This window comes from Lissotriton vulgaris, chromosome 7 (assembly GCF_964263255.1).
Source record: "Lissotriton vulgaris chromosome 7, aLisVul1.2, whole genome shotgun sequence".
Lineage (NCBI taxonomy): Eukaryota > Metazoa > Chordata > Amphibia > Caudata > Salamandridae > Lissotriton > Lissotriton vulgaris.
Window position 1 is genome coordinate 1,694,222,905 of NC_141695.1, and position 24,208 is coordinate 1,694,247,112.

The following is a 24,208-nucleotide window of genomic DNA, read 5'->3' on the forward strand; positions in this document are numbered from 1 at the left end:
AAGCCGTTGCCAAGATCCGACTCAAAACATGGCCAGTCAGCAAACTTGTGGAAGAGCTTAGAAGCGACCCGGGCATCGCCGCAACCCCCACATTACAATCCCGATAATGGAAGGAAAGGGCGCACGGTTCATAATCTTGTAATAGCATTAATGCCCTTCTGTCTCGCGCTGGACCGGTGGCTAAAGGTGATCCCCCTCGTTATAGGCCCTGTCTGCTGCTCAGGCCTACAACGGGAGAGGGCTGTTATCAACAGGTATATCCAGGGCACAAGTCCTAAAAAAAAGAAGGGGGGGGGGGGCGCTGGCGTCACGACGGGAAGTGACGTTACGAAAGGTGGCTTGCACCATCAGACTCATTACCTCCACTCGCTCACCCCCTAGATGCGATTGTATCAGAGAAGCCAGCGCGTGAGCAGCGTCTGAAAGAGCTCCGATCTCGCCCCAGAGAGGCCAAAGAGTGAATGTGTTGCTCCATTTTCTCCAGTTATCGAGCTCCCGGTAAAATAAGCGGGGGGACGCCGTCCACCCGCGTGATACCCCGACTCGAACTCTGGGTATAGCCCTTTGCAGGGGGCGTTAATCCTCCCGTTAAACCGTTGGCTAATGAATACACCTTCAGAAATTAACCTGGTCCCTAGTTATATCACACAGATATGAATGGGTGGAAAAACTGTTCTGTCTTGTCGGCAGGGAAGGAAGCCAAACCATGCCCTTGAACAAGTACCCTTCAACCCCTCACTGCCAGTCTAGCCCATGGGCACACATCAAGCAGAGGACTCGGTGCTCACTGCCCCATGCCTCAAAAGCTTGTCAAAAAGAGTACAAAATGGATAGCGACGGAGCCCAACGTGGCATGTGCCAAGGCCCTTCACACTGCTAATGCCCACTGCCACTGTATTCATGGGTGCCCTGGTGTACCATGTATAGCACGCGCATTAGAGGGCATAGGTTACTAAAGGTAATGAGACAGGTTCAAGAATCCATTTGCATGTCGGCTACCCAGATTGGGCTCGCCTGCGCAACTACAGTTGGAATTTCCATTAACAAAACAGTCACTTGCCAGGCCAGCGGCATTTGTAAAGCGCTGTTAAAAACTGCGTGCAGCTGCCTATAAAACTTTGGCTACCCAAGTTTGGTCTGAACTCAATCTACAACGGGGGGAATGATGCTAACAAGAAATATCTCGAGAACAGCATCTGGATGCTAGAATTGGGCGATCTATGGAACTCTAAAATATGTGGGCAAGTCTTCAAGAAAATGGTAAATAAGTCAACCAAGCTGCAAAGTTGGACTGCAGACAAGGAAAGGTTGTCCAAACGTCGCCATGGGTGGCTGGTGATGAAATCGGATTCAATCTTACGAGAATCAGCACTTCTTGTAGCACCTTATCATCGGAAGGTTAACCAGTCATTCCTGGCTCTGAATTGGTGAGATAGTCACATTAGATTTCCTGCCAAAATGGAGTAAAGGCGGCCTAGGTGAAGACCTGAACTGCCGACTATGCCATCACATGATTGAGACCCTGCTGCACGTCTTATGATCTGTCCAGTACTGGCCAACCAGCGAAGAAGCCTATTAAGAAGAGAGTTAATTGTCACAGGAATCAGGTCCTGCGGGAATGCATTAGTGGAGTCGCTGGACCCAAGAAATAGAATGTTAAACATTAGATTAATGTAGTTCCTGGCCATCTTCAAAAACCTGATTTGTGCATAAGTCGGGTATTGGGTGAATCAGGCGGGGTGGGCGGGGGGGGGGGGGGGGGGGGGGGCTGTGAAGACAATTGATACGCTCCTAGTAGGTTTTAGGGCCAGTTGGGAAGGGTTGCCAGAGAAATTGACATGAGGCTCCGCCAACCCCGTCAAGTTATGTAAATAATTGTGAGCTGGTAAATGGGCATGCAAGGATTGGCTGCTAGGGAAAGCGACATTAGCCGCTTCCTATTCCGTCATGCTATGGCATTAACCGCCTATCAAGCAGTTACTATTTACACACTGGCACTTTACCTGCACTGTAGACTTGCACACAGGCACTTTAACACTTTAATCACATATAGTCTTGCACACTGGCACATTATCGGTAAAATTACAAGTGGCCACATAGTAAAGCACGTACACACACACACACACACACACACACACACACACACACATGTTCCAATTTATGACTGCAAATAAGAATCATTAGAGGTGATCTTGCTGCTGAGTATCCTTTTACTCATATTAAATATTATACTAAGGTTTAAGATTATTGATAATGTGAATCCCACTTAAGGAAGTGGAGTGGTTGATCAAAGGCATTTAGCCAAGAAAGGTTTTAAACACATACAAAAAATTGTGTGTGACCATTGACAAATTCCTCTCCGACACCTTCACGGCCAAGAAACGGTCATAGATTTATGATGAGCTTAAAGCTTTTTCCATATTATCATTCAACATGATCGGAAGCTCAGCTTTCTCCTTAACCATAGCAAGGAGACCATCATATTTCTTGAACTTAGGTTAACGGTTTTTGGATTCATGTCTGGAAGGCCCCGGAAGGCAATTCAACACCCCATGAAGTAGTGTGGCTCACTGGTTAGAGGCGGCAGACCCCCCAGAGCAGAGGACGGCCCGGGACCAGGGTTCGATTCCCGGCGCGGCAGGTTTCTGGACCAGGGTCAGCGGACTCGATAATTCTCTCGCCTCGGTGCCCACTCTGATCAGCGATCACACTCGGCAACTCTGGGCATTAGCTTGCTTCATCTTCACTAACGGCCCCACCAGACCGCCGGGGATGCCTGGTCTCACCCTGGAGATACCCATTAAGGGACCATCTCTCAGGGAAGCCAGGAAGGGTTTCGCAGCGGTCGAAGCGCCTTGGGACCCTACGGGTAAGTAGTGCGCTATATAAATGCCAATACATATATACATACATACATACATGCATGGAGCGACTATCCACCAAATGTTCACTGGGGTATTCCCTACAGTGAATTTTTGAGGACAAAAAGTAACAACAGCACCAAATACGTTATCCGTGCCCTTTGACTGCAACATGGCCTAACCCCACCAAAGGCTTTTTCCTTGCTGAAGCTTCAAGGCTTGTAAATATATAACCTGTAGCGTCTTCCTCAGCCCGGGACCATGCAAAGGAACACAGCACACACAGAACTCAGGAGTATGTTTCTTTATTCCTCAACATATTACTACACATTCAGCAATCACTATGCCATTGCTTTTATAGCCACACCTTAACACCTCCCATCCAGTTTTGACGTAAATAATTAATTTACTCTCTTAATTTCTATGCAGGTAAGTACTTAATCAATAATAACTCAATCGGAAAGAAAGAAACAGAGTCCGTGGTGTTAGAGTTCTTAGGGGTTTTATTCCTCAAAAAGGAATGGTCTGGACCAGGATATCATGTTCTGACCACCACAGGGGTGGCACTAACAGAAATGTTGCAATGTCAGCAGGAATCGGAAGCTTGGATGCGCGCGCAGCTGCATGACGTGTGATGGACGTGAAACTGGAGGGTGCAGGGGACTTGACATTTGCACCGACGGAAAGAGACAGAAGTCTGGCATGTCAGATCAACTTGTGCTTCTATCATGTCTGATATCTGGTGTTTAGGAACTAAGCTATCTGGGCGGAAAGGTCTCTAGGGCAGAAGCTATTCTATACTAACTGTGAGTGCGTGTATAAGCGCCTGAGTGTCTGTATGAGAAGCGTGGGGGCATGGGCCTTCCATGGGAGCATGGTAACAGAGGCTATGAATTACTTGAATTATTTGCACAGAGACAGGCCGGCCCTTTGGCTCTGCAGCTGAGGGGGATGTTTACTGAAGCTAGCAGGCAGGAATGTATTTTCGGGGAGCGGAACAGATAACTCGAAGGTTATAGTCAATCTTGGCAGGCAGCAGGCTGAGCTGAGCGCGAGGGGCCGCGCTGAAAGTAAGTCAGAGTTCACGGGTACAGAGGCAGCCTGGGCAGATGCCCTTGGAGTCAGAAGCCAGGAAAGAGGCTCGGTGGCAGAAATTCAGGGCCTACTCAGCTAGAGCTGAAAAACGTAGAAGTACACTACAAAAAGACGTTGGCATAGCATACTTAGGAACGGGCTATCCAACCCATTCAGGGTGGGTCTGAAAGAGGACATGTTAACGTTGGACGCAAATGTATTTGCGTCTTCATAGCTGGTACAGGAGGGAAGTTACATGCACTTTAACTCGTACATGGAGACGGTGGGGTACACGCTAGGGAACACAACTTGACCATAAAATTTATATTTCCTCATTCCCTCCTTGTTCCCTACGGACCCTTCATGATATATCGATCATCATAAATTGATCAGTTTGTTCTTGTAACATAATTTGTTCATCTCTCTTCCGTTGTCTGTTTGAGAAAAAACTGGAATGTTCAAGGCACGAAGTGGCACACAGTCCACATATCGCCGGCCCACACTGTAGGCACAGGCAGCAGCTGAATACTATGACAAGGCCAAAACCTAGGAAGGATAGGATCTTCCATCCCCAAGCAGTTAACGTTGTCCAGAACCAACCGGACCAAGTCCAGGTGCCTGGATTCTGATGTATCTGGTTTGCAATTTTATGCAGACGGGTAATAGCTTGATAGACAGATGGTGCGTTTTGTGGGATGAAAACGCAGCAACTTGACCCGATGACCTTACAGGCTCCACCTCTATCTGCCAAGATGACGTCAATAACAAGACGATTTTGAAGGACAACAACCCGCATAGCAGATTGCTCCTCTGTTAAGTTACCTAAGGCGGAGGCAGTTTCATGTACTACAGCTTCAAGTGTTCTAGTTAATCTACGTATTAATTTACTGTTTTGGACGGGGCCTAAAAAGAAAAAGAATCCCTTATTAAAATCGGTGTACTGTTCCCATGCCGTTTCTGTATAGTCGACAAGTGGGATATCTCTTCTGGGTCTATTCTTTACTAGATTTGTATTTCTATGGTAATCAGGGGGAGCTAGGAAAACAGGTGGCAGAAGGAATGCAATATAACAGGTACCATCCCAATCTGGAGGCAGACGTATGTATGCGGTATGACCACAAACAAAATAAGAGTGACTGATAGCTTTGAAGGACGATTTGCCATGATCACTGAATTCGACCACAGTAGTGCATTTACTATGACCTAAGTGTACTGAACCTTTCTTTCGGACACATAATTCACCAGTGACTGGTAATACTAGCATATGGGGCAGGACTGGTGCAGCTTCGGATTCAACAGTAAGGATCATGAGGCTAATTGTGTAGTTACCTAATCCATATACTTCATTTTCTAGATCAGTTCCTATTCGAGTGGGGAGTCCCTCCTTATCAGGGTAACAGACGTCGAGCAGGACTAAGTTCAAGTTTCCCCAAACCCAGCCCCCATCGAAAACAGCAATATCAGGATCTAAGGAATTAATTATTTTAAACCATGCACCACAGGAGCCATTGTGAGTGAACGGGTACGGAAAGAGGGGCAGAGCTCCCTTGTAATTCTGGTAGGGAGGGAGTCGGCCACATATCCAGCAGTCTGTAGCATTGTTAGTCTGATGGGAATGGTGTAACATACTAATGAATGTGTTGTTGCGCAGCGCAAGTCTGTAAGAGAGTTCGTGTGGAGGTAACTCACTAAAAGTGTGTTCAGCAGAGACATTGTAAACAGATTGTTCACGCTTGAAAATAGGGCAGTAGATAGGTAGCAGAATGCTAGCAACAATAACTAAGATACTCAGAATAAACATTATTAATAGTGTCACTATACAGTGACTACGGAGTGATTTACAATATGCACTTTTCTTAATTCGTCTCTCTCTCTCTCTATCTCGATCTAGGGGATACATGTCAGAAACTTATTTAACCGATTCACCTAGGGGAGGACTTAAACAATTAAACTGTCTGACTTGCTAGATCGGAGTTTCGACCTGTACTCCTCTTGGGGAGTTTTTTCTCGTTCGGTAACTGTAAAGTCTTTTGGCTCAACACAGTCTTTGGTGGGGGTGGACGAGTCTCGGTCTGGTTTCAGTTCATGAAATTTTTTCACATGACTCGTATGGACCCACCCCTTTCTCCCTTCGATCTTCACGGCGGTCCTCGTGGTGAGAAGGACGGTCTTCGGGGATTTCCAGCGGGGCTCCAGTGGACTCTTCCTATCGAAATTTCGCACCAATACTAGATCCCCAGGACGGACCTCGTGCGGCTTTACATCAGTGTTGTCAGGGAAGGCTGCGGCAACCTGTGAACGACATGATTGGAGTGCAGACATCAAGGAGGCAAGGTAATCTGTCAACATGTTACAATCAACATCAGTGATCTTTTTCGGAATGGGCGTCCCCCACATATTCGGTGGTCTGCCAAAAACCACTTCGTACGGGGATAGCCCTGATCTCGAGTGGGCGACCATTCTCATGTAGAATAGTGCCACGGGCAGGGCGACTATCCAGTCGACCCCTTTCTCCTGACATATCTTTGCAAGGCGTATCTTTAGTGTCTGGTTATGCCTTTCTACAAGGCCTGCGGCTTCAGGATGTCGGACACAATGAAATTTCCACTGGTATCCTAACAGTAAAGAAACTTGTTTCATTAGCTCGGACGAGAAGGGTTGTCCGTTATCTGAGTACACGACACGAGGCAAACCGTATCGTGGGAAGAATTCACGAACCAGCTGCTTGGCAGTGGTCGGAGCAGTATAGTCTGAGACTGGGTATGCTTCGGTCCAGCGGGACAGAGCACAAACAACTACAAGGACATACTTGAATCCTCGACAACGGTTCATCTGGATATAATCCATTTGGAGGACTTCAAAAGGGTGATCGGGAGGATGAAATCCACCTTGCTCTACAGGGACGCTTTTACCTGGGTTGAACTGACAACAGATCATGCAAGTACGCACTTTCTGTTTTGCTGCTGCTCGTAAGTGTTTATTGTTCCAAAGATTTTGTAAACTGTCTAACATCGCTTTCTCTCCTAGATGGGCTGGGCTATGTGCTGTATTGATCATGACTTGAACCATAGAGTCAGGGAGAAACCATGTAGGTTTTCCCTTCGTCATCCAACCTTGATCTGTCTGGATCCCTCCTAGTTCGATCCATCTCTTTATTTCTTCTGGGGTAGCATGTGCCTGAATATCAATTACATCTAGAGCGGGATCCTTGACTGCCATACACTTTGTCGGTACTATTGTCTTTGTCACATCGGTTGTCTGGGTGTGAGTCAGTGCTGTATGTTTTGCTGTCTGGTCTGCCAGGTCGTTACCCTGGGAAACAGAATCCGTGACCTTAGTATGTGCTTTACACTTCATGACTGATATGCCCGAGGGCAAATGTATTGCTTCTAACAGTGCTTGAATGAGAGGACCGTGTTGGATCTTGGCACCGTGGGAGGTCAAAAAACCTCTTTCTTGCCATAACATGCCGAAGTCGTGTACGACTCCGAACGCATAACGGGAATCAGTGTATATGTTGACATTTCTGTTCTTGGCTAGTATACAGGCTCGAGTCAGAGCAATAAGCTCTGCCGCTTGAGCGGACAGTGTGTCAATAGGATATGTTTCTTTAACTTCAGTTTCAGTGGTCACTGCATATGCGGCCACTAATTCTCCTGTATTTGTTCTCATGCATGAACCGTCCACATAAAGTGTCAGGTCTGGATTTGTCAATGGGACATCTGTTAAGTCTCGTAGTGGCTTTGTTACTGCATTAATGATTTCTATACAATCATGCGGGGCTGGATCTGTCATAATTGTAGGTAACAGTGTTGCGGGGTTCAGAATGCTGCAGCGCCTGATTTCTATGTGTGGCTGGAATAGCGTTAATTCATAACCTGTCAGTCGTGCTATAGTCAAGTGCTGAGTCTGGGTTCTGTTTAACAGAACCTCTACAGAGTGTGGAACTTGTACTGTTAATTGATGGCCTAAAACAATTGAATCGCTCTGTCTGATGGCTAGTGCTGTTGCTGCTACTGACTTCAAGCACGCAGGGAGTGCCTGGGCTACTGAATCCAATGTACTTGAGAAATAAGCGCAAGGCTTATGTGAACCTGCTTGATCTTGAGTGAGGACAGACAATGCTGTACCATCACGTTCTGTAACAAAAAGTGTAAACGGTTTGCTGTAACATGGTGTCGCTAAAACCGGTGCTTGGCATAAGGCTTTCTTTAATTCTTCAAAAGCTTGTGTGTGTTCCTGAGTCCAAGGGAGGGCAGTCGAAGTCGCTGCCTCCTGTGTCGTTAACTGGATGAGTGGTTTAGCTAGAAATGCATATTGAGGAATCCATTGTCTGCAGTACGAGGTGAGGCCTATGAAGGCCCGCACTTCCTTTTGTGTCTGGGGTTGTGGCATATTTACAATTAACTGAATGCGATCGGGAGTGAGCTGTCTCCCCACTTTGGACAGCAAGTGACCCAAGTACACAACTTGCTGAACACAGAATTGTAGCTTCGAAGGAGACACCTTGTGTCCCTTGTCGGCCAGAAAATGTAAAACTGTCAGTGATGCTTGTTCACATTCGGGCTCACTTCGTGCGGTGATCAGTAGATCATCGACGTATTGCAGTAAAGCGGTGTTAACTGGCATTTGAATACAATCTAGTTGTCTTTTCAGTGCTTGACTGTAGATGCTGGGGCTTTCTGTGAATCCTTGAGGTGCGCGTGAAAATTTGAAACTGCGTCCATTTAAACTGAATCCGAAGAGATATTGGCTCTCTGGATCAATAGGCACGCTGAAGAAGGCGTTCTTGAGGTCAATTACAGTAAAGAACGTTGCTTCTGAATCAATAGCAGTCAATAAGGATGAGATGTCGGGAACCACAGGGTACTGTGGTATAATGCATTTATTCAGTTCTCGAAGATCAATCACCAGCCGATATACTGGCGGTGCATTGGGATCGGTACGTTTAAGAATCGGAATGATCGGTGAATTACAGACATTGGAGTCGGTCTCTACGACCACTCCTTGGGCAATGAGCTCTTCAATGATTTTCAGTAAAGCCACTACAGCATCGGGTGGTAACTTGTATTGTCTGATTCTTGGTAAAACAACACCTGCCTTGAGTGTAACGCGGTATCTGAGGGTCCAGGGTTCAAGTCCCTATTCGGGCACCAAAATGACGTAAATAATTAATTTACTCTCTTAATTTCTATGCAGGTAAGTACTTAATCAATAATAACTCAATCGGAAAGAAAGAAACAGAGTCCGTGGTGTTAGAGTTCTTAGGGGTTTTATTCCTCAAAAAGGAATGGTCTGGACCAGGATATCATGTTCTGACCACCACAGGGGTGTCAGAAGGGATAGAGCGCTACATTTTATTACATTACATAGCTTATATACTTAATTCATGTCATAGGAAACAGTTATAGTGGGCGTAACAGCTGAGAGAAGACAAGATAACAGTATACACGTGTTACTAGTACGTAATCAGAAGGCGTGAACTAGGCGTGAACTGGAGGTGTGTGCTAGAAACGTCACAGGTAGGTGTCACAAAGGGGTGATATGCATGCAACCTACATCAGTTGGGCCTTTTGCCCACAAGTAATCAGGCACATTTTTCAATCTGACATCGAATTCTCGCAAAACATAATGACCCTTGAAATCCCGTAGGAAGAGTCTAACTCCCTCCGGGGAACAGCAGATTATAGCTCCTAGAGCCTTCAATGTTTTAATTCCTAACAGATTTTCTGGACATGATTTTGTAAGTAACAAGTCTGTAACACGTGATAATGGACCCACAGCCAGGGGGACGGGTTGCGATACCTCATTTACAATAGGCTGTCCTGAAAAACCAAGGGAAACATTCTGTGAGCCTGAGAGGGGTGCCCCTGGGACTTCATCATGGCTGATTGTGGTGCGACTTGCCCCTGTGTCAATTAAAAACTTTCTGTCTTTTCCCAATACTTGACTGTGTACATAAGGACCTTCTTGATCTACAGGAATTTCAATAAGAGGCAAGCCACCTTCCCTCTCTAGGCTGTTTCATGTATATCGGGGGTAATCTGGATATGCGGACTGGGCATACTGGTACATCTGTTGCGAAACTTGCTGAGACGCGGCAATGGGCTGTGGCTGTGGTACCGCTACGGTCTGTGCTGGAGGTGAAGAAGCATGCATAGGCTGTGTATTCTGTGTATTCTGTGAAGACTGATGCTGGTTATGGTCTTGTCTAGGCGGATGCGGTCTTTCTTTAGTTTTACCTGTTGCTATGTTATGTTTCAGAACTGGGCATTCATGTACGTAATGACCTGGCTGCTTACAGTAATTACATGTCCCTTTAACAGGAGCTGTAGTGTGACTTGTCTGGGTCCCGCCCTTCCTTTGACCGTCGGCTGGGACCGTCTGAGCTACTAACATTTTCATCTTCGTGTCTTTCATGCGTTTTTGTTCCTGATCTTGTTCTTCTCTAATTCTGTTCTGATGATATTGGAGCATCTGTAACATCTGGGATGGCGTATTTGCCTGCCAAGTACTTTCAACTTTGTACACTCGGTTTTTAACTAATGGTAGGGAGTTCTCGACTAGTTTTGATACAAAAAGATGCGGATATGACTCGCTACTTGGTTTGAGGCCACTATTAATAATGAAACATTTCTCGAATCTTGAATAGAAGTCACTAGTATCTTCATCATGTTTCTGTTTACAGGACGAGATCGCGTCCCAATCTTCCTTTCTAGTTGTCAATAATCTGGGCAGAACCTGTACTATTAAACCTGGTAATGCTTTAGTTTTGTCCCCAAGGCCTACCCCTGGGACACGTTTATTTTCTTCGTCTTCTATTTCTGCCCATGCAATCTTTGTGTCTCCCACCTCCCAGTCTTTTTCTTTTAATTTCTCGTAGATGCCGGTGGGCAACAGTACCTTCAACATTTTCATGATATCTTCATACGTGTAATCCCCCATTAGTAACATGTCTTTAAGCTCTCTGTGAAAACCTGCGGGGTCTTTATCATGACACGGTACTAGTTTCTTCATTTCTAACAGTTCTAACTTGGTCAGAGGCGTGTGTACATATACACGTTTCAAGAGGTGATCCGCACCCATAACTGGGTGTACTTCTCGTAAAGGGTTCTGGCTTTCAATGCCACTCCCGCATTGCATGTGGTACATTTTCCTTTCTGGAGGCGGGGCGGGAACATATTCAGAGCTTACAAAAGTGTTATATTTATGTCGTTGTTCTAGAATTATTTGTATTAACTTGGTGCTGAAACCTCTCCATCTATCCATAAGTAGTGCTTCTAATGTTTCGTGTAAGGGACCTGGATCAGAATGTTGGTTTCTGTATTTTATGAGAAGGTGCTGAATCATGTATACTCCTGCTAATTTCTGCTCGTCTGGGGAGAGGTTCAGAAATGTCTGCGCTACTGTGTCATCATTATATATGTCTGGATTTTCGGCCCATGATACGGCTGATCGGGCTAGTTCTTGTTCATCCATAGAATTGAGCACGTGGTACCCTACTCGATCTCGAAGCCTTTTATCAGTTTCCTGGAACTGATGCTCAGCAGAATTCGGGTTTGTCAAGGCAGAGAAAAAAACTCTCTTGCTTTCTGGACGGATGCCTTTCCTAAGGTAATTTCCCTTACCTACATATGCTATAGTATCTGCAGCTCTTTCTGGTTCTTCAAGTTCTTCTTCCTCCTCGGAGGAAGCTTTTTCTTTCTCTTTTTGGTGTACTGCTAGCACTGCTTTCCTAATTTTCCTGTACATAGTGGCTATGCAAGTCCCCTTATCATGTTTTCCTTCAGCTATATTTTGACCCCACTTGTTCAATGCATCTAATTCACTCTGATCTGTTCCAGGCCTATCTCGTTCTCTTATTAGACAGTTTATGAAAAATCGTAGTATCTGTGCTTGAATGTCAACTTTCTGTTTCTCCATGGCCTCCTTAATACTGTCAGGGTCTTTCCCTGTCTGAACAAACTCATATATTCTATCTAGACGATCCTTCATTCCTACATAACATAGCACGATATCAGTAGCAGATCTTAACCGTAGTGATGCCAATATCATTAGATCGTCTTTTCCGGGTACTGGATCGTATCTGCAAACTGAAATGTTTTCTTTAAATGCGTCAAGGCGGGGTGACCTGAACGTGAGAGGACTCTGCATATCCCTGAGATTTAATCTGTGTGTCAATGGCGGGGTCCGAGGACCCGCGGTCGCACCTCCTGAAGCGGAGGCTTGTGCATTATCTCCCTGTGGAGTCTGTATCTGAACTTGAATTTGTCGTTTAGTTGGATTAGGTAAACGTGGTTTCGGTAGGTCAATTTTGGGTGCGGGAAGTGGCGGGGCTGGCGGAACGGGGGAGGTCTGTCGCGGTACTGGCGGAACATGATCTGGGGGCGGGGTGCCACCCCCGTCCCTGTCAGTAGGCAGGGCACGAACAGGCAGATTGGTGTAAGCCGGTGCTACATCCTCTAGATAAGAATTTAGGAATATATCTTTAGTAGTCTTATGCATTACTTTAGTTGGAACTAATGGTGGCGGTAAGTTTTTCGGTATTTCTGATAGGGCCTCAGGTGTACCCTCGGCCGCAAGATACATACCGTTCACGAGATTATGTCGTGCGCGGTCTATCTGTTCAGTTTTTACTCGGATCCCCTCGGTAACTAGTTCGTTTTCTTGGGCTTTCTCTGATTCTTTTAGTCTATCTTCTCTACGTAATGCTCTTTCAGCACGTTTATGTGATTCCTTACGCCAAAATTCTATGGCGTCTTTCTGAGATTGTCTGGCTTTCTTTTTCCATAATGCTTCCTCTACCTTCATGATGCACTCGGCATCCCATGTTCCGTTAACGGGCCATCTGTGTCTTTCGTCTAGATGTTTGGTATAGTCAGCCCATAAATCGAGATATAATATGGCGTCTATGCCATGCTTATGGTACATAAAATTACCTGGAGTGTCCCTAGGGGGGATAGGAATTTCTTCCTCCAGTATCCCTTTCCTAGTTCCTATCTGCTTTAACTTGTTAAAAAACGGCATTTTGCTTTACTTATTCCTGAATGCTCAATCCTTACTACTTAATACTGGATACAGCTAGTTTTTACAAGAAACACAATAATGCACATTAAAACGGTCACATTCATACCACGACATTAATCACATGAAAAGACATTTGAGACATAGATGACTACCCCCTATACTGGATGTACTGCTAAACAGTACAGATACACTGGTGTAACAGTGCCGAAATTCAGAAATTCAGAATACTAGATATACTGCTAAACAGTACAGATACACTGCCTAAAAACAGTGCAGACCGGACTTGTGTACCCAAACCCGTCTAGATACGTCCCAGCAATGGTACTCACCGGGAAGCACGGAAACAAAAGGCCTCGGAAAACTCGACTGGACTCGACTCGACACTTCGGAAAACTTCGGAAAACTTCGGAAAATTTCGGAAACCTGGTGGGCCTCTTGACACCTCGGACCTTGCTTCTTTCGGCTAGGCTCTGGTCGGGATCCTCCGCACTCCTCACCGCCTCGTCTGGGTACTGATCGCAGTCTTCGTCACCTCCGTGGGTCAGAGGGAGATGCAGGAAATCCTGCCGGTACGCGTAGTTTCCATCTAACGGATGGCAGGGGACATAGCTTGCAACGCACCAACCGGCGCGTGAGGTGGGGGAGGGGTCCCTGTTCGGGCGCCAAAATGACGTAAATAATTAATTTACTCTCTTAATTTCTATGCAGGTAAGTACTTAATCAATAATAACTCAATCGGAAAGAAAGAAACAGAGTCCGTGGTGTTAGAGTTCTTAGGGGTTTTATTCCTCAAAAAGGAATGGTCTGGACCAGGATATCATGTTCTGACCACCACAGGGGTGGCACTAACAGAAATGTTGCAATGTCAGCAGAAATCGGAAGCTTGGATGCGCGCGCAGCTGCATGACGTGTGATGGACATGAAACTGGAGGGTGCAGGGGACTTGACATTTGCACCGACGGAAAGAGACAGAAGTCTGGCATGTCAGATCAACTTGTGCTTCTATCATGTCTGATATCTGGTGTTTAGGAACTAAGCTATCTGGGCGGGAAGGTCTCTAGGGCAGAAGCTATTCTATACTAACTGTGAGTGCGTGTATAAGCGCCTGAGTGTCTGTATGAGAAGCGTGGGGGCATGGGCCTTCCATGGGAGCATGGTAACAGAGGCTATGAATTACTTGAATTATTTGCACAGAGACAGGCCGGCCCTTTGGCCCTGCAGCTGAGGGGGATGTTTACTGAAGCTAGCAGGCAGGAATGTATTTTCGGGGAGCGGAACAGATAACTCGAAGGTTATAGTCAATCTTGGCAGGCAGCAGGCTGAGCTGAGCGCGAGGGGCCGCGCTGAAAGTAAGTCAGAGTTCACGGGTACAGAGGCAGCCTGGGCAGAGGCCCTTGGAGTCAGAAGCCAGGAAAGAGGCTCGGTGGCAGAAATTCAGGGCCTACTCAGCTAGAGCTGAAAAACATAGAAGTACACTACAAAAAGACGTTGGCATAGCATACTTAGGAACGGGCTATCCAACCCATTCAGGGTGGGTCTGAAAGAGGACATGTTAACGTTGGACGCAAATGTATTTGCGTCTTCATAGCTGGTACAGGAGGGAAGTTACATGCACTTTAACTCGTACATGGAGACGGTGGGGTACACGCTAGGAAACACAACTTGACCATAAAATTTATATTTCCTCAGTTTCGTACTTCCTGTTTGAAGTCTGCCCAGAACTGCAAGGGTCCTAGTTCACATACTCTCAAGACACTACAATGCCCTAGCAACAAATACTGTGTTTTGCCCGTAAATAAACAGATATACCGCATCAATAAAACCATCCTATGCAAAACAGATTTAACAGTTTACATGATGTTATACCCTTGCCCTAAGTGGCATGTTGGCGGCACGTTTTTCTTGTAAAAAGGGGTATATTAGAACAGATAAGGGTGATAAGCAATAGAGGCGTGGCATACGGCACAGCCGAACACTTTGTCAAATCTCATATCAGTAATTGGCAATGTCTAATGCTCTGATATACTGTGTATGACCTCACACATTACATCTCTGAGGATATATGACATCTATGGTGGTGCAATTATACATATTTCAGTTATGTATAAATGACAGATTTTACAGGTTTCATGTTCTTTTTTTAAATAGGAATGCCTTTTCAGTTAATTTCTGCATTTAAAATAAAATGTACGTGAAAATCTTACTATCTTCTACACGTATAACTCCACTTTAACATTTGTTTTTTTTTGGGAGAAAATATATAATATATAAACCAAAGATATACAGTTGGATTTTCTGCTCATTGTAACTGTTTGACAGTATTTCCCCCCAGACCTGTTTCTCAGGCTATATGTTTGGTGTTTTGATTACCATTATATATAAAAAAACATAAACTCCTCAAAAGAGAAACAAGTTTTAACTCAGTTTTGGGAATGAAATAATAAACACCCATACACTCTCTGGATACCCATTTCACTAACTATTAAGAATGTTTTGTACCTTTTTTATTGCCTCCTACTAAAAGTTATTTGACCTTTTCTGAGCATAGGTGCTTCAAATAAAAGAAGAGAGACCTTGATCAGACACAATATAAAATGCCTATTTGTTTTACAGTTGTGATTGCTCACATAAGAAAACCAAAGGAAAACAAGCAATTGCAAAGCCAGTAAATCTGGCCCATGCGAGATCTATTGGCTTCTTCAATGTATTTTTTTGCCATGTTGTACGGCAACACAACTGCTGTGCAGCATGGCTAAACGTAAAACGAAGGCGCTATGACGCAGTCAAAACTGTCCGCTTTATAGCACTTTTTTAACTTCACCCATGATGCACAGTAACCACACAGCTGTGTAAAATGGAAGAGAAAACATTGACAAAGCCAAATAGCTCTACTATTTGGCTTTTCGATGTAGTTTTAACCCCTTCGATGCTGATGACGGCCCCCAGCCGTCATGCACTACGGTGGGCGTGTGCTGATGACGGCTGGGGGCCGTCATAAACCCGCCCACTCGCGATTCTGCCGCACAGGCGCAGAGTCGCGGCCGCGCACAAGGGGTTAAGCCATGTTGTACACTTGTGTGGCTACTGTGCAGCAAGTTGAAAGAAAAAAAATCACTATGATGCAGCCAGCATTGACTGCGTCATAGCACTTTTAAAAAACACTTTTAGCCATGCTGCACAGCAGGAGGACTGCTGCACAACATGGACAGGAGGGAGAAGAAAGATGCAGCTCTATTGCCGGAGCTGCTGACTTTGGAACTGGGGAACAAAGTTTGATTCTCGGCGTCGACTGAACATCCTGTGGTTCGGGTCAAATCACTTTATCTTCCCTGCCTACATTTTAATGTGGTTTTGTGCAATGTAACTGGTGGTCATGTAAAATACTCCAATACCTTCAGGTCAGTCCGAGATTGTACCATAAAAAAACGGCAACAAAAAAAGAAGAACTAGTACCTCAGTCACAGCACAAGCAGAGGACAGACACTAACTAAGAAAATCAATCTGTACTGTACATGGTCCATGCTCCACACAAAGAAACAAAGTGACACCTCACACTCGCTGCGGAATTAGAAGGCAGCAAAGAAGAGTGATGAAGATTCAACCAATGGTAAGTGATATAAGGGCTAAAAGCACCCCCTTTTTTTAAAAACACAATAGATCATCGCCAAGCAGCAGTGCATCCACACTGCCTGCAGGCGAGACCTAAAGAGACATCCACTAGGCAAGAGAGCTGATGTTACATTCAAGTGGGTGAGTACGCCTTACTACTTACAAATGTCTGTCTCCTGCCAGAGAGACTTAAAAAGGCATTTGCTCCAGGTCTAGCCAGGACCCCGGGGCTAAACACAATCTTTTCTCAGCTTTTCTCAGCTTCCCCATCGGCGATTGAAGTTAAGACGCTCCCTCCCTGGAAACCCTTGCTATCACGCCTTGCCCAAGAACAGAAGGGCCATTTTAACGTGCACTGGAGCTGTCCTAGATGCGCCTCCTGACACCACCGGCTCACCAAAGGACAAGGCATTGTCAATAAACCCTGCTTGCGTGGAGAGGGTGGGGAATGGATCCACTAACCCCTCACCTTGGTGAATGGCTAGCGGTGCATGTAAAAATAAATAATCAAAGTTGAGCAAGTGAGCTGTCACCTGCCCCTGCACTCTGTTCCCTAGTTGAAGAGGTGGTTGGCGAGTGCCAAGTGAATGAATGAATGAAATCGTATTATAAAGCATGCAATACCCAAAGGTGTCTTAGCGCTAGGCGGATCATGGACTGAAAAGGGACGAAGGCCAAAAAATAAGTCAACAAACACTTGTTCAAGTTACCTGCTCTACAAGGCCCACCCAAAGGTGCACCCCATGGAGAAGCAGGTCACTTGTCACCTGCACTTGTGCCTTTGTCCCCATTTGTGAAGAGGGCGCAGGGCCAGAAGACAGGCGACCCTGACCTGCTCCTCTGTGGCCCACTTAAATGCTGCGAGTCCTGGAAGAGCACCTCATCTGGTAAGCACACCAGTGCCCTGTTCTCAACTGGGGACAGCACTTAGGGGTGGGCTAGTGACAGATCACTTACTCATATTTTAAAAGCTTCCCCTCATTGTTGCAGAAGGCAAAGGAGGAGGTGGTCAATTATCCATTTTGTCCTTGGGAGAGGCAGGTGTGTGAGGGGAAAGGCAATGACGCATCCAACCCTCATCCTAGATAGATAGACAGACAGACAGACAGACAGACAGACAGATAGATAGATAGATAGATAGATAGATAGATAGATAGATTATTGACTATGGTTATGTCCACAGAGGGGTTGCAGGAGCGAGGACCACACAGAGTGCCAGTAAAGTGGGGGAGGGGGTACACGTAGAAGAGTCGGAGGGACAGTGGCACAAAGAACGTCTGCAGGGAGGAAAAGAACACACAGATGGAGGGTGACAGAGGGGGAGGGGCACACCTTTGTTATTTTACACATATTATTTAGCAGTGTGTGCATTAACGTACATCACCGTTTTCAACAGTGAAAGCACTGATTAAACAATGATTTAATGGGTGCTATTATGTGCGTAACTGAGCTCTTAGTTTCCAACGCAAATCACGTTCACGAGTTAACCTTGGAGTATTATGCATATATATTTTTTTATTCCTGCCTCATCAAGGTATCTTGTGCCTACCTGCCACTGAAACTAAATAATCCTGTTCGAGTAATTGCAGCATCCACTAGGCGCTCTCTTTCTCTGAAGAAGCACAGCCTTAAGCTTGGCTTAAACTGGAAATGTAATGTAGCTCTCTATATTTGAAGAATTTGTTGCCTTTGTTTTCAGATGGGGAGGTCACCGGCATTTCCAATTTACCAAACATAAATACGGAAGCATTCAGTGGAAAATGAAAGAGGACTCAGCTAATGACCATTAACCCCTTAAGTGCTGCCTCAGTGCATTGGCCGACGGCAGCACTACCTCCCCAGTGCTGCGCACGACCATTGGACGTCCATTCAGTTCCAATGGACAGCGCAGCACTGGGGAGGAATGTTTAATAGCATCTATGAGGTTAATAGCCTCCATTTGTAGGGCCTAAAGAAACAAAGACCAGGAAACCCTCCTAATTGGTCTGTTCTATTTCAGGTGCCTGATCAATCATCTGACATTCTCTGCTGGCCTTAACAGGTTCCATTGATTTATCGCCCAGGACCCCTCCAGCCTCTACGTTCATACCCTGAAGACATTAACACAATGCCTCCCCCTTCCAATTAGTTCAGTTGGTCCCAGGAGCTGCAAACTCCAGAGAGAAGTTGTTTCTAGGAAGGGGGATGTTTTGCAAGGCTTTCTCTGGATCAAAAGTATCCTTTGCGGGGCATATTCTCCGGAGGCAATTTGGAGGGAAGTTAGATAGGAGTAAGAAGTAGTTTAGGGATAGCTAAGGGGAGGTTAGGGGAGGGACATGTACCCAGCCACAAAAGAGTATGCCCATTGCTTTTCACAAACGTCACTTCTAAAGTTAGGGCAGCTAAAAAAGAAACCCAAACAGTAGTAAATTACTCAATTTCAAAACTGAGTAAAACCAGCATTACACATTGCCTACCACTGGCACTACAATACCATCCGACTGAAAAAATGGAGGTTGGGACTTAAAATAAGACCTAATAAGAAATAATGTTAAATTGAATATAAATGAATTAAAATAGGTAAAAATATAAATGAACATAATTTAATGTTAGAAAATCTAAAAATAAAACATATTTAAATATAAATTAAAGCAACATAGATTTGTATAAAAAATATAACTGAGTTACTTTTAATTATTTCTTTACATCACTTTTAATAAGTATCAATGCATGCTAAAAAAAATGTAAACTTTAGGTAGGAATTCATTTTTTATTTGAACTTCAGAAAAACAACTTGAAATATTTAATTCAAAATTAATTTAATAGTGCTGGAACAAGTCTTAAAATTTGTAGAACATCAATTAAAATTAATATGTAACATAAATATTTTTAATTTTCTCTATACATTACCATAGGGAGACTACACTGCTAGGATGGAGAGCTCTCTATGGAAATGTATAAGGAAAATGTAAAAAAAATTATGAACCATTACAATAAATGAGCAAAAATATTTTATTATTAAATATTATTGTGAAGTATTTATATATATGTATTTAAAATATAGAAAACAAGAAACAAAGCCTACAGCACTATTAACTTTATTTTGAAATAAATCGTTAATTTATTAAAATTTTACAGTTTAATAAAAAAACAATTTCCACATCTTGTAAAAAATACAATTGTTTATTGTATGCATTAATAATTAGTAAACATGATGTATACAATTAATTAGAATAGTTTATATTTTAATCAACATTTTCTACATCAGTTTATAAATTCAAAAAAGGTTAACATTTTATAGTGAAATAATGAATGGAATTTACTTTAAATTCATTTTAAATAATTTAATTTATCTTAACATTATTTCCTATGGGGTTTTATTTCAAGTCCCTGTCTCCAATATTTTCTATGTGAGGGTAGTGCATTATTAGCGCCAAGAAACTAATCAGTGTTAGCGCGCTTTATAAGTGACTTAATAACATAACATAACATTATCAGTAGTTGGCCATGTGTGGTGCTCAACTTACTACCGTTTGTAACTTACAAGTAGAAATTTGTCTCCACCCCCTTCTCAGGAGTAGAGACAAGTAAGTCTAAACCTTTTAATAACTTTACACTAGGAGTTTGTAAATAGCCAAAAATAGTGCAGTCATTCAGAAGTGTAATAGTAAATGACATGTGTAAATTACTCAAAAGTGTAAGTTACCTTTGTGGAATAGCACCAATAGTTGGTCTCTGGCGATGAGGCGTGCCGTATATCCAACATGCGTACAATTGTTTTTTGAAAATTTTGTATTACGTATTGTACATATTGCACTTATTTACAGTATTTACAGAATTTGGGTTGTAGTGGTGGTATTAGCACTCTAATAGTAGAAAGTGTGCCTTAATTGCAGTCTTGTTTCAGGTTCTGGATGTATAGACCCACTATTAGCACCCCTGTTTGCCTACGAAGGCAAGAAAGATGGACTTGCCGCCTATGGTAGGGACTTATAGAAAACAAGAAGCAGAGTGAGAGAAAGAAAAACAATGGACTTGATCTCACTCACATAAAGGGGATCTTCTCAGTTGAGGGCAGCATAACTCTATCTCAATATTGTGGAAACAGGGCTTACTGAACTGATCACACTGAACATGATAACAGGTAAGTATAGAATATCAGCTTGTTTAAACACTTATAATATATAAATATTTTAGTAGCTTACCTGTTTCAGCAGCAGGTGTTACTTTGGCAAGCCTTAAGTGGACCAGGAATCGTATCATGGACCTATCAACCCACCACAAACTCACCAGTCATAAGCTAGGAGGTGTTAGAAATGGGGGTCTCTAGTTGGCCATGGTTTGCACCTTTGTCCAAGTAGGGACCCTTGCTTCTAATCAGGGGAAGGGAGTTACGCCCTTAGACAATGACTAGTAGCTTGGCATGAGCAGGCAGGCTTATCTCAGAAGCAGTGTGTAAATCATTTGTGTACACGTACAGTAATACTGTGAAAGCACTACAAATGGACACCACACCAGTTTAGAAAAATATGAAATCTTTATCTAAACAAAACAAGGCCAAAATGACAAAAAGCCACCATACATATATCAAGATATTATCAAAAGCAGGTTATTCACAAAATAAGGCTTGAAGCAACAAATAGCTCCACCTGTGGCTATTAGGACATTGTGACAGATGAAAATCCTAAAGTATAGCGCCGACCACGAGGTGCACCGCTTTGGGCCCAGAGACACAAGAACCAAAAAGAATAGTACCTTGGCAAACGATCAAAACAAAGACAGTGCACGGCATTGGGGAGGTGATGCTTCGTTGGCGCTGGGCGGTGTTGGTTCCTTATGAACACAAGGGAGGTGAGTCGTCGGTTTCTCACTGCTATGCAGGGGAGGTGAATCATCGGTTTCTTTCTGTTGCAGGGGAGGTGACGTTGTGGTATCATCAAGGCGCTGGTTCCTTACAATGATAAAGGATCGATGGATTCGGGAAGTCACCCACATCTAGTATTGGCTACGTGATGATGAGGTACCAGCATTTATGAGGTTGGGGCTGCAGTGCGAGCCAGGACAGTGCAGTGTGAGCATCACAAGCAGTGCCATGTCTTTGGTGAAGGCAGCAGCTTTGATGACGGCATCAGAGTCTGTATGGTGTGGCCCGAAAGGCATCAGGCTGCGGTGCACGTTGGGGTGATGCCTCGTGCACTACACAAGTGGTGCCCACAGCTTCATTGCAGGTTGCGGCATCGCTCGCCAGTGTTGGTGCTGCTATTCCCCTTTGTGGTAGCTGAAACAGCAGTTCCAGGTGAAGGAGGGCAGAGCAAGTGAAGTCTTTGTGTCCCTGAGACTTCAGAACAAAAGGCAAGTCCTACACCAAGCCCTTGGAGATCATCTCCAAGCAGGATACACAGCACAGTTAAGTCTGTGTCCTCTACTTGGCAGAAACTGCCACTGCAGGCCAACCCCACACAGCACACAGCACAGGGGCAGTACTTCTCCTTCAGCTTTCCCAGCTTTTCTCCTTGGAAGAGGTTCCTTTTTAGTCCAGAAGTAATCTAAAGTTCTGGGCACCAATATTTATACCACATTTTCCTGTGTTCTCTTGTGGCAGAGCGTCTTTTAGTTCAGTCCAAACCAGTTCTGTCCTCTCTGGTCCAGCTTCCTGGGAGAAGGTGGAGACAGCATTGTGTAAGGCAGACTAGGCCTATTCAGGTGCAAGGAAATCTCATCCAACTACGCTAAATGCAGCCCAGGCGTATTCAGCCGAGCCCTGACTTATCCAGGAAAGAGGCAGGACACACCTCACTCCCCCCCAGTGGCTGTCTGCAGTGAAGCACATCCCCAGTCCCTGTCACTTTAAAACCAGAGTCAATCCACAACTCAGCCGAGGCACACAGGATGGCTAAGCAAAAAAACACATCTTTTCTAAAAGTGGCATTTTCAAACCCACAATTTAAAAAACATTTTTACTAAAAGATGTGTTATTATATTTTTAGCTCAGAGAACCTAAACTCCAACTTTCTATTTTGTCCCTATGGGAAGTTATACTTGTAAGATGTTACAAAGTATCTCCCATGCTATCCTATGGGACAGATAGCCTTGCAATAGTGAAAACCAAAATGGACAATATGTCACTATCAGGAAATGTCACACAACCAGTACATGTCCTACCTTTCAAATACACCGCACCCTGCTCATGGGGGTACATAGGGCCTACCTTAGGGGCAACTTACACGTATGAAAAGGGAATGTTATGACCTGACAAGTGGGTGCACTTGCCAGGCCAACATGGCAGTTACAACTGTGCGCAGAAACTGCAGTGGCAGGCCTGAGAACCCTTTGAAGGGATGCTTGTGTGGGTGGGACAATCAGTGCTGCTTGCCCACTAACATCATTTGATATACAGGCCCTGGGCACACACCGTGCACTGTACTAGGGACTTAAAGGTGCATCAAAGAAGCAAATCATGGAAACACCAATCCATCATCACAATTTGACTGGCACTTTGGCTCTGACAAGCAGTGATGTTCAGATACAACAAAAATATGTACTCTGTGTCCCTGAAGATTAGTGTATCTATTTGGATTTCTGTGGAGTGCTGCTTTGCTAGAATCCTTTTATATTATGAATTCTTCACATTTTCATCACTATTTCTAGGTCCACAAAGAAAACTGAAGTACACCGTCCAGTCCTGAAACTCACACCTCTAATGGTAATCCAACAAAAACACACAGTGGAATAGAACCAGGGTCGACATAGCTTCAGATTCATCCATGGTCAGCACACTAATTCTTCACTGCACTACTTTCAATGCAAACAAGCTACTGAAGGAACCCAACTCTCCCAGAACAAGCGGTGATACCTGTCTCCTTACTAGAAGCTATGTACAGCACCAAGATCTGGCAAGAACCACACCTCATTTGTAGAGGCAACAGCGGATGCTACCAGACCCAGGTGGTGTGGGCAGGGGTGGGGCGGAGGGTGGGGGGGGGCTTCGGGACAAAAGAAGTAAAAAAAACACTTACCTCTTGTGACGAGGAGGACCCGGACCCGGGCCCTCCCGGCTTACCTTTACCTGTGTCCCCTTTTGTCACCCAGCATACAGAAGCCTGGAAACCTGTAACGGACTGGCAGCAAACAGCACGGGAGCCGGAGGAGCCGTGTTTCTTTAACTGGGCGGAGCTGGAACCCGAGACCGCCCCCCCCCTGGAGGTAAAGGTGCGCCCATCCGGGAAACAGGTGTGTTTTACACCCGGAGGGAGTGGAGAGTGGTGGCGTGAGCGAGGAGCAGAGTGGAGGAGAACCGAAGACGAGGAACCGAAGATCGAGGAGGAGGCGTGTGAGCAGTGGAGGACGGGAGACGACGGAAGCAAGGAACATCAGCTGGAGGAGGCGTGTGAGCAGTGGAGGACGGGAGACGACGGAAGCAAGGAACATCAGCTGGAGGAGGCGTGTGAGCAGAGGAGGACGGACGAGGACGCAAGTGGAGTACAGCACGGACCGGAGTCGAGTGAGCAGACGGGGAGACCGGGAGCGGACTGGAGAGCGGATCAACGGAGACAGGAGGCGTCAGAGAAAGAGTGGAGAACGGAGACCAGGGACAACGGAGACAGCAGACCATCGACCTGGGTACCCGAGGAGAGCAAGACCTGCGACAACAGCGACAA